Raw genomic sequence first — 12,504 nt, forward strand, 5'->3', positions numbered from 1 at the left:
AATTCACTCTGTCTACGACATCATCTGCCTTCTTTTAGGAAGCCAATTATGAATCAACGCAGATAGGTTTCCCTGGATCCCATGCCTCCTGACTTTCTGAATGAGTCCTCGTGGGGAACTGATTAAAACGCCTGACCAAAATTAATGCACCACTTCGACTGTCCTGGCTCATCTGTTAGATTTATTTTCAGTTTTTCAAATAAATCAATCTGGCTCTTTAAGGACAACATTTCTCTCCGTAACCAGACTACGTTTCTCCAAATACTCATGTTCCCTCTTCAATAATCCTCTCTAGTAGTTTACCCACTACTGATGTACGACTCCCTGGTCTATATTTACAAGAAGTATCCCTGTTATTTTTCGTCAACAAATGAACAGCATTTCCCACCCTCCAATCATCTAGTTCTGCGTCTGTTGCCAGCGGAGACACACAGATCCTGTCCAATAGCTCAGCAATATTTGCTCGCTTTCCAAAATTACCTGGACTGTCTCCATTCCGGTATTGGGGAATCATCTATTACCTGGGCTATATCTCATCCGGCATCGGAGAATTATCCATCATAATGTTTTCTAACTTTCCAGTCAATCCTTTTTTCAGCGTCGGCATATTCGAGCATATCTGCCTTCTGACGCTGCGTTCACATTGATCAGTGTATTCAGTGAGGAGCTTCACCGCCTCCTTGGACTCCAGGCACTAGTTTTCCTCTTTTACCTCTGATCTGCCCACACTCTGTCCGGTCTCTTCCTGTTCTTCACATTGTAACTCGTCAAGGACTTCTCAAATCCCCCAATTACTCCTTTAAGTACATTGTTAAATTCCTTCCTGTCTACATTGTGACTCGCTATAGCCTTATCTGATCCTTTCTTCCTGTTCTGTAAGTATCGTTCTTTCTTCCTCTTGACGTGGTGTTCCAACATTCTTGTCTCACAGGGTTACTTTACATTGTCATCCTTTCCCTGCCTGACTGTGACAAGCCTATACTGAACCCCATGTAAGTGCTCACTAAACAATCCCCACATACCTGTTGCGCAATACCCCGAGTGCATCATTTCCCAATGTACGTTCCTAACCTCCTGCCTGGCAGAACCAAAGTTCGCAGACATCCAACTGAACACACTCCATACTCTCTGGTCTTTTCCCTGGGCAAGGTAAAAGAAGGGATGTTCTGCCCTGTCGTTCTGAAATGCTGACCCTCCAATAGATCTGTCACCTGACACGTTTACTTTTCTAACATTAAATCCGGTACGGACTGTTCGCAAGTGCGCCTGTCGACATGTAGTGACATGAATCCTTCTTGGACAAAACTGAGATATTATGCCAAACCTAAAACTTTTACCCTGGGGAGGGGTTAAAGAATATTATGGAAGCTTAAGTTACCCATGCCAATAACATGACAAATGTCGGAGACCCGCATCCGGATCGGAATAACATGCTCCAAATGGGGTGATCATGCTTCTGTGTTCGTTTCACACTCTATTAACAGGCGAACTCTCCACGTTGTCCTCCCTTTCTGCAGCTGCGATACTATCCCTGGATCCCCATCGCACTCACTTTACACTCTGTTACCCGACCCTGTCCATTTTGAAACATCTAAAATCCGTTACGTCCTGAAGCCATCCTTGCCCTTTGACAGTCGAGTGTCTGTGATAGTTTGGAACATACTTCGAACAATTTAACAATCACGCCAGTAGCATTGAGCGTTTGTATTGCTACCTGCCTGAACTGTATGAAGCAAGCAATCTTCCGCCAATTCTGCAATTTCCGGATGACCAGGCATATGATTGTTTGAATTTACGACATATTTGCCAAACCGGTTCTTTGCAAAATGGCTTTATTTGAAAACTCTGCTGAATTGCCATTAGACACGGGCGTTATCTACACAGATAGCCATTTAATGTAAACACATACTTCATTCCATTCCTCAGCTCTTCTCTGAATTTCCTCTGTGTCAGTGTATAGATACAAGTATTGGTGCACATGCTGAGAAATTGTAACATGAACCCAAGCTGTTGGAGGATATATACCGGGGAACTCAAATATCTGTCCTGGTAATAATAGTTTACTGCTTGCCATTTCAGGGAATGGGCTACATAGGGCGTCCAAAATAATATGAAATTAGCTGATATAGAAAACAACAAAATCATCGATTTTCTGCGTTTTTCCACCTCGGCATCTTTCTGATTGTCGCTGCTGTGCCGAAGCTTTCTGCGGACTCTATTTGCCACAACGATATGTCTTACGGTTAACCCGTTAAACACCAGAATTAAGCCGATTGGTAGCAATGGTTTTAAAATACTGTCCGGTAATTCGTATCCTTTCCACACGGGTGAAGTAACGTATTCGTATGTGGCTGTGCACCGTCACGGCGTGTTGTCAATGATAACGTAAGGTTCAAGGGCAAAGTAACACGGGACACATCTCCCGCAGCTCACTATAACCACGGTCACGATAACCACTGTTGCTGTTCTCTCGGTGCAGTATCGCTCCCGCAACTTTCGGCAACATATTGCGATGAAGCGATCGAAGGTAAAACTGACCGTGAACCAAACAGAACAGTCCGACGTTACAACCTTAAATACAAGTGTCAGAGCGCATACAGGAGTGATGAGCAGGAATCTGGAATAAATGTAGATATTGTTGGTCTGTTCCACTAAAGCAACAATGATAACCACCATCAGATCCGCTGTCGCCATTCCAACCAGGTAACGGGTGATGCATTTGGAGAGTCCGCATTTTCCCCGAGATAGGATCACAATCGCCGTTAAGTTAACTGCAAGAAATTTGGAAACAAAATAGAAATATGGTCAGCTCCCTGAATGTCCCCATTCTACCGATGCTATCCAGGGTATGGTCTGTTTGGAAGTGGAAAGCGGGAATCTCGTGTGTGCGGTCTCGGTCGCTGCACTCCGGCTGGAGGACAATGACGGATGTGAGTGTCAGTGGATTGGCGACATTCCCACAGTTTAGAGCGAGGCATCCGAGTTCCACGTCTCACGTACCGGTGAGCAATCGATCGCTCCTGTAAACAACACCATTTCCGTTATTAGAAGTGAAAGAGCTGAGGGGATTGTTTGTAGCGGGGACAATGTGGCATCAAGGAGATGCAAAGTACGCGTTCTGATTTAATGACTTACAGAAGAACAGACCTACGTGTCGAAAATAGACTGGGCCATCATTTAAATAAGCTGCCACGTTGTTATAAGGTCGAAGTGTCTGCACTGATAGAGACTCGGACCTGGAAAATCAGAGACCAACATCACTTCAGAAAGCCTAGCGAGGTGAAATTATGAAACAATTTCAATGTCGGCATCAACTTAATTGACAAAAGAAAGGAACGAAATATGGAAAATGAAAATAAAAGCACTGGATGCCTGGATCCTCCACTCCGGAAACACGTTTCCACCGACGGTAGCACCTGTGCTCAGTAACAGTGCGGATACCACAGCAGAGTAACGACAGCACCATACATAAAGTAACCAGCTCTGGTAGCTTACCGGGGACACCAACCGCTACAAGTGTGGGATAGAAAATGGCCGCGATGTAGTAAATCGCCGGATATCCCATATTCCGTCAGAAGCAGCGTTCAATTGTACCGAGCGTTTCAGCTGCTCAGCTGGACTGGTGATCGGTTTAGCAGACTTTTATTGAGGAGAAAGCAATTCCACTGAGGCAATTAGCGTGGCTATCACGTCAGGGACATTAGTGACAACCAAATGCACAAACACTTACGTTAAACTATTTTTACTCACTGCTGCCGTGTCACAAGTTTGATTCCTCAAGGGATATTACAATCCATTTACATTAGAAGAACACAGATGTGGATTTTTCATGTTATTTTCCATGATACCTGGCTTCAGCTATTCAAATATGTTACTTTTTGTATCTGTGTTGCTTTAAACAGGCATTCATCTTGAAGTCAATTTATCTTGTAATTTTTGAACATGCACATTCGCTTCTGAAGTTGTCGGAAGCAGCTGGCGGGTGAAATGGGGAAACCCTCTTTATTAAAGGGGAACATTCATTCATCTTTTCGTTCGTTCGTTCCAGTCATTCCGGGGGTTTGAGTAATGGAAATCACAGTGACAGCAGACATGTGTTAAAATAAAATACACTGCACATATTGCTCTAAACACTGTAAAAGATCCACAGCGATATTCCAGAGGCGTGTGATCAAAAAGGGATCGTGTCCTCGGGAGATTAGCGAGGGCTGTGGACAGTTTGAAGAACAATGTTTTCCAGCGCAGACACGGGCCGTTTGGCAGGAATCTGACCTCTGCCAGTGATGACTTGACCACTTCATATCCGTTACGTACGATGTAGTCTGTTTAACTTTAAAGTTATTCTCCAACCTGCCACAATGCTACCACTATTTCTCCATCCATTCTCTCTTTGAAATCTGTGAACAATCTGCAGGTTTCCAGGCTGTGCTATTATTTGTGATTAAGTTGTTTTTTTTTTCCTCCTGATTTACTGTCAGATATATTACTTTTCGAGCGTCACTATATGAATATACAGAACACTGGATATGTTCAAGCTCAGCTGTTAATCACACTTCATTCTGCTCCTGCAGTGCACCGCTTCGTGCCGATTCTGGTACGTACCGATGAGCGGGCCTCGGCTTATTGGAGAGAGTCTCATCACTGTTTCCATTGTGGAACTCACACTAATGTGCGGCCCTGGGTTGACACTAGAAAATATCACTACTGCCTTCAAATCCATCTTTCCAAAGTGAACCGCTTCGTACCTTTCCGGGTTTAACTCCATCTGTAACCGCTCAGCGGTGCTCTGCTTCCTGTCACTGTCCTGGTGTAATCTGTGACAACCTCCTATAACATCCATAATTCCACCAACCTCCACATCACTGAAAACACAATAAACCACCCTACCACTTCCTCATCTAAATCGTTCATAAAAACACGAAAAGCCGGCGGTCTCAGTACAGACCTCTGCAGGACACCTGTCACCGAAATCCAGGGGGAAATCCATCGACAACTATCCTCTGTCTTCTGTGGGCGTCAGGTCAGAATCCATCAGCGAACTTTCCCTGGATACCAAATCTTCTGACATTATGAATGGTCCTACGATGGATAAATTTAACGCCTTGTTAAAATCCATTCATATCAGATAAATTATCACCCACTTTATTTCCAAAGGTCCACGCAACAAACACGTTCCCATCTGTTTCTCTTTTCCAGTGTCTCCGCTTTGGCTCGGGCGAATGCAGAGATGTGAACTGTCTCGATCCTCCGGGTACGAAATGGAAGTAGTCTCCCAACTTACTGAGGGGGCAACCGCTCCATCATCCACATCACCGTCGATTGCCTGAAACGTAAATGCAAGAGGATAATCTCATCTCGGAGCAGAGCATCCCATTGACAATATGTTTTCTGGAACTCAGTTACGAGAGGACATTGACTGTCTCCAAGGTGTTTGAGTTGGTTCTTATGATACCAACCTAACTTATGTGGAGCGGTCTGAATTCGATATACTGACGGACTGACTCTGTCCCGACTAATCTGGAAGGGGTAATGGGGCTCGGCTGATATAGTGACATCATAACCTTCTGTCATATTTTAACCGCCCGCGGTTTTGCTCGCACCTCTAAACAAGCATCGCTCTGCCGTTTCTTCCGTCACGTGTTATGGGCGGCATCATAATGAGCCTCCATAAAAGAGTCAATTATTTGCTGTTTGCCATTGTTCATTCCAATGTATCATACTCGGTCTTCGATAAATCTAACCCTTTCATTTTATCTCCCGATCGTCAACATAAAACGTATAATTGCGGGAGAGGATGCTTCTGTACTGAGGGTTATTGTCAGAACATAGGGTAAGACCGGGACCCATGGGCCGTTTAGTCATTTTGCTTCTCTAGCCGATTTATCGGGGTTCTCAGCGGGCACAAACCAAACAATTCTTACTATAATGTTGTACATCTCCTCGCAATTTCGGCCACCAACACAGATTATTCAACTATTCCATAGATCTATCTGAACCTTGATGCCCAGAATTGCCATGGTGACAATACATCACTTGATTTCTTTCCCATTTAGGCACCACAGATTTACCATTATTAATTACAATCCGATTCCGTGCCTGCATCACTCGATATTTCTAAAACTCTTCAGATTCCTCGGCACTTTGTACCTTTTTTAACTCCTGATCCTCTTGCTGTGTCATATGTGTGGGGGGGGAGGGGCTGGGAGTGGCCCCAAAAGCAAAACACAGACACTGAACTATCAGGAACAGGACTAGGCGCGAGGAGGAAGCAGGGGAAGGAAGGAAGAAAGGACGCTTCACATGACACAGGCCCCAGACGAGACAAGGAATCCGGGCCTGGGCTAGGTCCTGACTAGGATAGGGAACCTGGACATCGAACCGAGGACTACGAGCCTGGTCTTGGACTCCGAGCGAGAGACTGGACAAGGACCCAGAACCTGAGTCTTGACTCGGGCTCGGACCCCAGAACCAGGCGAGGACATGAAGAGGTTACAGGACGGGACGTGAGACTCATGAACTGGCAGGCGTACCCCAGCACAGGACGAGGGAACCCCAGCACCGGGATGGGCAAGGAACTCCTGGGCTGGGCGATGAACATGGACAAGACGAGAACACAAAGCTGTGGCTTGGACAGGACAAGGATCTTGGACGTGATTGGGACTGGACGAGACCCCGAAGCCTTGACTTGGTCGAGGGAGAGGCAGGAACGCAGAGACTTGATCGGGGAAGAACAGGAGCGAAGACCACAGAGCCTGGGTCGAGGGAGTGACTGGAACATGGAACAGCTAGCCGGGACTCCTCCTTGGGTACAGGACATAGGGCCGGGACTCATCACACGACGACACAGTTCCCAATGCTAGGCGGCGGCAAAACGGCCGGACCTACCTATCGAAGTCGTGGACACAGACAGATGAGGTTCCAATGAGGGCGAGGTCCAGACACAGGCAAGGCGAGGCAAGGCTCCAGGCAGAGGCAAGGCGAGGCGAGGAAAGGCACCAGGCAGAGGCAAGGCGAGGCGAGGAAAGGCACCAGGCAGAGGCAAGGCAGGGCGAGGAAAGGGTGCAAATAGAAGCAAGGCGAGGCAAAGCTATGTCAGGCTAGGCTAGGCTCCAGAAGGAAGGTGAAGGGAAGGGATACAGACAAGGGGTTTGGGCAGTAACAATCCGGCAGCCAGAGGCTGAATCGTGAAGCAACTTATGAAGCAGGCCAAAGAAGAATCAGTTGCCTCAACAGAAACTGGAGAAACCCGGAATGAGTAATGATCTTTCAAGATTGTCTCGATTTTGGAATGTTTCTGACGAGCTAGGAAGTTGCAAAGTCACCCCACAATTTAAGAAGGAAGGGAGGCAGAAGAAAGGATATTATAGTACAGTTAGTCTGACCTCAATGGTTAGATTCCACTAAGGATGATTTTTCGGGGTACTCAGCGCATGCTAAAGTAAGCCAAATTCAGCATGGCTTTCTTCAGGGTGTGTATTGCCTGAGAAGTCTCTTGGAATTCTTTTTGAGAAAATTGCAAGCAGAATAGGCAAAAGGGGATGGGGTGGATGATTATCTCTTGGATTTTCAGATGGTTTCAACGACTTGCTGGACATGAGGCTGCCAAACAAGATCACAACTCACGGTACTACAGGAAAGATACTGGCACAGATCGAAGATTGGTTTACTGGCATGAGGCAAAGAGTTAGATGCGGGCCTATTCCGTTTGCTACCGGTAACCAATGGCGTTTCTCTGGAGTCGGTAATGAGATTATTTATGTTCATGTTAAAACCAACGATCTGGATGACAGAGTTGGTGGCTTGGTGACCGACTTTGTAGTTGCTACGAAGGTAGTTCCGGATAGGCAGCTGAGAGCAAAGTGGGTGTCAGCAGAAGGACTCAGACAGGTTTGAAGAACAGACAATGAAATGGCAGATGGAATACAGTGTAGGGACTACGGTCTGCAGTCAGGTACTCAGGTTCACTCAGCGTAATGTTGCACGAACATTATTAGCAAAACACACTGACACAATACGGGTTTCATTTTGTTACGTTGGAACCACCCCCTGAATCATTAGTTGATGTTTGAGGGATGCGCTGTTGCGAATTACTCATAAAAACCTAAGGCGAGCACTAGAATGAGGAAGCCGATAATACAGGCGTTAATAGCGGAGTATTATGTATCCAAGGGAACGTTTGAAGAGGATGAGTGGGAAATGTTGTTGAAAATAAACCTACTGAGACTGAGGTTCAGCTTCGGTTAGAAAAATTAAAGTGGGAGTATGAGAAAGTGGCTGAGACGCTTTCAGGGTCTGCTAAGTCAGTAGACGAGTTTGCTTTAACCTATGAGGTTAAGTTTCTCCTCAATAAGAGCTTCCAAAAGAGCAGCTGGAATAATCATGGTGAAGTGGAAGTTGAAATTGGGACTAGTAATGAAAGCGTAGAGGAGGCAGCTGGCTCGATTGCCTGTGTTCAGGTTGTTGAAGCACCTGTGAATTCACAAGATACTGAGCCGTGTTGGAACTCAGTTACGGTCTGAGTTGTCTGACTCGGTTGAACAGGAATGCAATCCTTTTGTGTCAGATGGACTTGGTTCAGTGAATAACGGGTCAACCTTGGTACCAGCGGAAACGGAGGATTCTCAATCACTTGAGTTAGACAGTGTGCTAAAAGTTGGCGATGAGATGGAAACTGGGGAGGTGAATGTTATTGAACATATTGAGAAGGGTGCTGTCTCTGGACTTTTGAATAAAGTACCTGTGAAGTCTGGATTGGTTCCAAGACCTTTGACCTTGCTGACAGAAACAGCTCTCTCAGATGCTGAGACAGTGCACGTTGATTTGTTTAATTATATTTTGGAATTTAAAGATGAACTACTTGGTAATTTTGTTCAAGTTTGTGAATTAGAGAGTCTGGGTTCGGAGACTTTTCAAAACAAAGCGAAGTGCTGATTTGTCCAAGAGAGGCCATCGGCAGATGTTCTTATGGAAACATACAGAACTAAAGATCTTGGAGACAGAATTAATAACTTGTTTGAAATAAAGGAGTTGTTTGGAAGTTAAGCGAATGGGCTTGGTTTAGAAAACATGAGTGAGGAGTTAGCACCTGTGCAAGATAAAGTTCAGGCCGTCCTTGAAACCCCTGTTGGATCTGACCACGTGATGGTTAATTGTTCTGTGGTGAAGTGGAAAAGAGAAATTGGGTGATCAAACGCCATTTTGATGGTAACAGGATTTGGTTTTATAACAATGTATGTGAAAGATAAAGACAATTGTCAGGATTATAAGTTTAAGAATGAAATAGAAACTGATATTTTTTATATGTTCTCCACTCTGCTACATGTAAATCAGATTTGTATTGCTTTATATTTTGTAATCTACGGTCAGACAAAAATTTTGCTCCTTGATCAAAGATTTTTTTTCCCAACAAGAGAGACATTTGACGAGATCCTAAGCATTATTCAATATGGAATGTGCCTTTAAAAAGAGAGAGAGAGAGTGGGTGTACACTGAATCAGAGAGAGAGAGAGAGAGAGAGAGAGAGCAGAGAACAGCTCGTGAGTCTCCATGGTTACGGAAGGGCGCAGCTCTATAATGTACAGCTGGCGTTCAGCACGTTTCAGTTATATATACAAGGTCAGCTGGCTTTTCAGACAGACACACAGACACACGGAAGACACGGACGGAAATACAGAAGAAATAGACACTGGATGAGCTTTGTTCACACGAAAGAGTGGGTTTTGCTCGAGTGTGGAAAAGAGGGGACCGGTGGAATGCTATCGATGTGTTTAACCCTTGACTGTGTTGATAGCTTTACCAGGTGAAAAGGTATACTTTTGTGTGCTCACAGTCGATAACTTTAACAGGTCTTCGGAGCACAACGGAAAGATCGATAACATCGGCTTACCTGGAAAACAAATCACCGCTCTCTCTCTCTCTCTCCCTCCCCTCGCGCTCTCTCTCTCTCTCTCTCTCTCTCTCTCTCTCTCTCTCTCTCTCTCTCTCTCTCCCTCAATTCTACTTAATTTAATATCAAGAACTTAACTGACGTCATCCGAGACCATCATAAGACTGCATCATTTTCTTGAAAGAGTTTGGGGTTTTATATTTACTCATTTATACATGCATAAACCCTGCTAACAAGTTTGACTTATCTGGTTTTATAATACTATATTACGTAGATACTAATAAACCGTGTTTTGTTTGTAACAATACCAGACTCCAGGTGTGTTCCAATTCTGCTGGTTCTTTTAACCCGTTACGGGGCACGTAACAAATCCGTTCCAACTCCTACATCACACCACATTTCTGTAAACCCCCACGAACCCGACAACACTCGGCATCTCTGCAAAACCTCCATCATCCAGCCTGGTGCATTCAGACGACAGCCGACCCGGGAAAGATACTGTCGTGTCAGATTGAATGGACCATAAAACACTGTTGGCCAGAAGAAACTACAGTCTGATCAAGGACAGGGGAGACAGACAAACCATTTCTCTCTGTTTCCCCCCATTTTGTGGACTACGAACTGATTCGTTCACTAGAATATTTGAATGAGAGGAACTGAATGTGGACACAGGAAGCTTCAGGTAATGATCCGCTAAACCTGAGACCATTCTCAAACAAGTCGCCATTTGTTATGCGAAGGGCGTGGACTCTGAACTGATTCTTGACTCTGGGACAATCTAATCAGAGCAATAAACCCGAGACCATGTCCAGAGGAGCAGCTACTTGTTATGTAAAATGCCAGACATATCAAACAGGCAATCTGTTGTTTCGTTAGATCTGTCTGGGTTGCCTCATTTAACTGGTTTGGACCAGTCAGGGTGTAAAGGTAAGTATACACAAGGCTGGGTTGGGCAGAGCCACGTGCAATATGTTGGTTGTAGCTCTGAACAATGATCAGTAACCAGGTGAGCCAGGTAGGTCAGGTGACCTTGAGCCAATGGTTTGGGGATACAATGGTTCAATTGATGAGGAACTATAAAAGATTCCGGAGCTTCAGATATGCAGGGGTGATAACTCTCCAGCGGCCAGAGACCAACCATTGCCGAAAAGTAGGACCACACGGACACGTGGAGATCGGGAACATGAGGATCGGAAGATGATGAGAGGGATTGATCGTGTGGATATTCAGAGGGTTTTTCCCAGGGTTAAAATGGTTGCCACAAGAGGACACAGGTTGAAGATTCTGGGGAGTAGGCACAGAGGAGATGTCAGGGGTAAGATTTGTTTTACTCATAGTGAGGTGAGTGCGTGGAATAAGCTGCCAGCAATAGTGGTGGAGGCGGATACGGTTGGGTCTTTTTAAGAGACTTTTGGATAGGTACATGGAAGTTAGAAAAATAGAGGGCCATGGGTAAGCCTAGTCATTGCTAAGGTAGGGACATGTTCGGCACAACTTTGTGGGCCGAAGGCCCTGTATTGTTCTGTAGATTTTCTATGTTTTCTATGTTTCTATGGAATGTCTTGCCAGCGTAGACTCTTTTCACGGGTCATACCTTTTCCCTTCACTGACTGTTTATGGAGTGTCAGGTTTTCCAGCAGGGTGCACACAGGATGTTAGTGTGTAAATCTGCGTGTTTTTAGTAGAAATAATAAAAGATACTTGTTGGTAAATACAGATTCTCTGTATCTCATTGATCATTGTTTCAAGGGATGATCGTTGTCAAAGTGGCGTCCATCTTTAACATTGTCCACTAACACAGTGTTACCATCGGGAAGGAGATACAAAAGCCTGAAAGCTCAGGCTCAGCGATTCAGGAACAATTTTTTTTCCCCCGCCACTTGTATGTCAGTTTTGTTTTCTCTATATTTATTTATCCTGTATTTCATTGTACTGCTACCGTAAAGTGAACAATTTCGCCACGTATGTCTGTGATATTAAATCTGGTTCTAATTTTTTAAATGTACCTTAGAACCCTTTGATTCTGATTCAGATGCAGCGGGGTTGTGTTAGATCGAACTTACATTAGTTGAAAGCCTATCAGAACCTTGTGCATTGTGATGTAATTTTCTATGTTCTGTGCTCGATCGAGCGTACCGTATCTTGTTTTAGTAAAGTAAGTCGATTAATTATTTAAAGCTAAGACATGTCCAAACTGCTCTCAATGCGTCGGATAATAAAGTGCAGGAGAATTTAAAAAACAATAGGCCATAAATATCAGTCCCGACGCTGGATGATCTCGATAGCTTTGCTCGGAATGGACTCTCCAAATATTATGTAATGAGGAGTTGTCCTCGGTGCTCAGACTACGCTGGTCATGGGGTATGAAGGGAAGTATCTGGACAAACAGGAACATTAGGAATAGTCAGTATGGGCCAGTGTGTAGTAGGTCGTGTCTAACCAATCTCACAGTGTTTTACGAGGTAGTTAACAGGAATGGTGTGGAAGGCAAGACAGTGGATGCCGTCTAACAGGGACTTCAGCCAGGAATTTCTCAAGGTCCTGTCGTGGAGGATGCTCGAGAAGGTTCAGTCGCTTGGCTTTCACGATGAGGTAGTAAATTGGATTCGCCATTGGGT

Source organism: Hypanus sabinus, unplaced genomic scaffold (genome assembly GCF_030144855.1).
Source record: "Hypanus sabinus isolate sHypSab1 unplaced genomic scaffold, sHypSab1.hap1 scaffold_330, whole genome shotgun sequence".
NCBI classification, from domain to species: domain Eukaryota; kingdom Metazoa; phylum Chordata; class Chondrichthyes; order Myliobatiformes; family Dasyatidae; genus Hypanus; species Hypanus sabinus.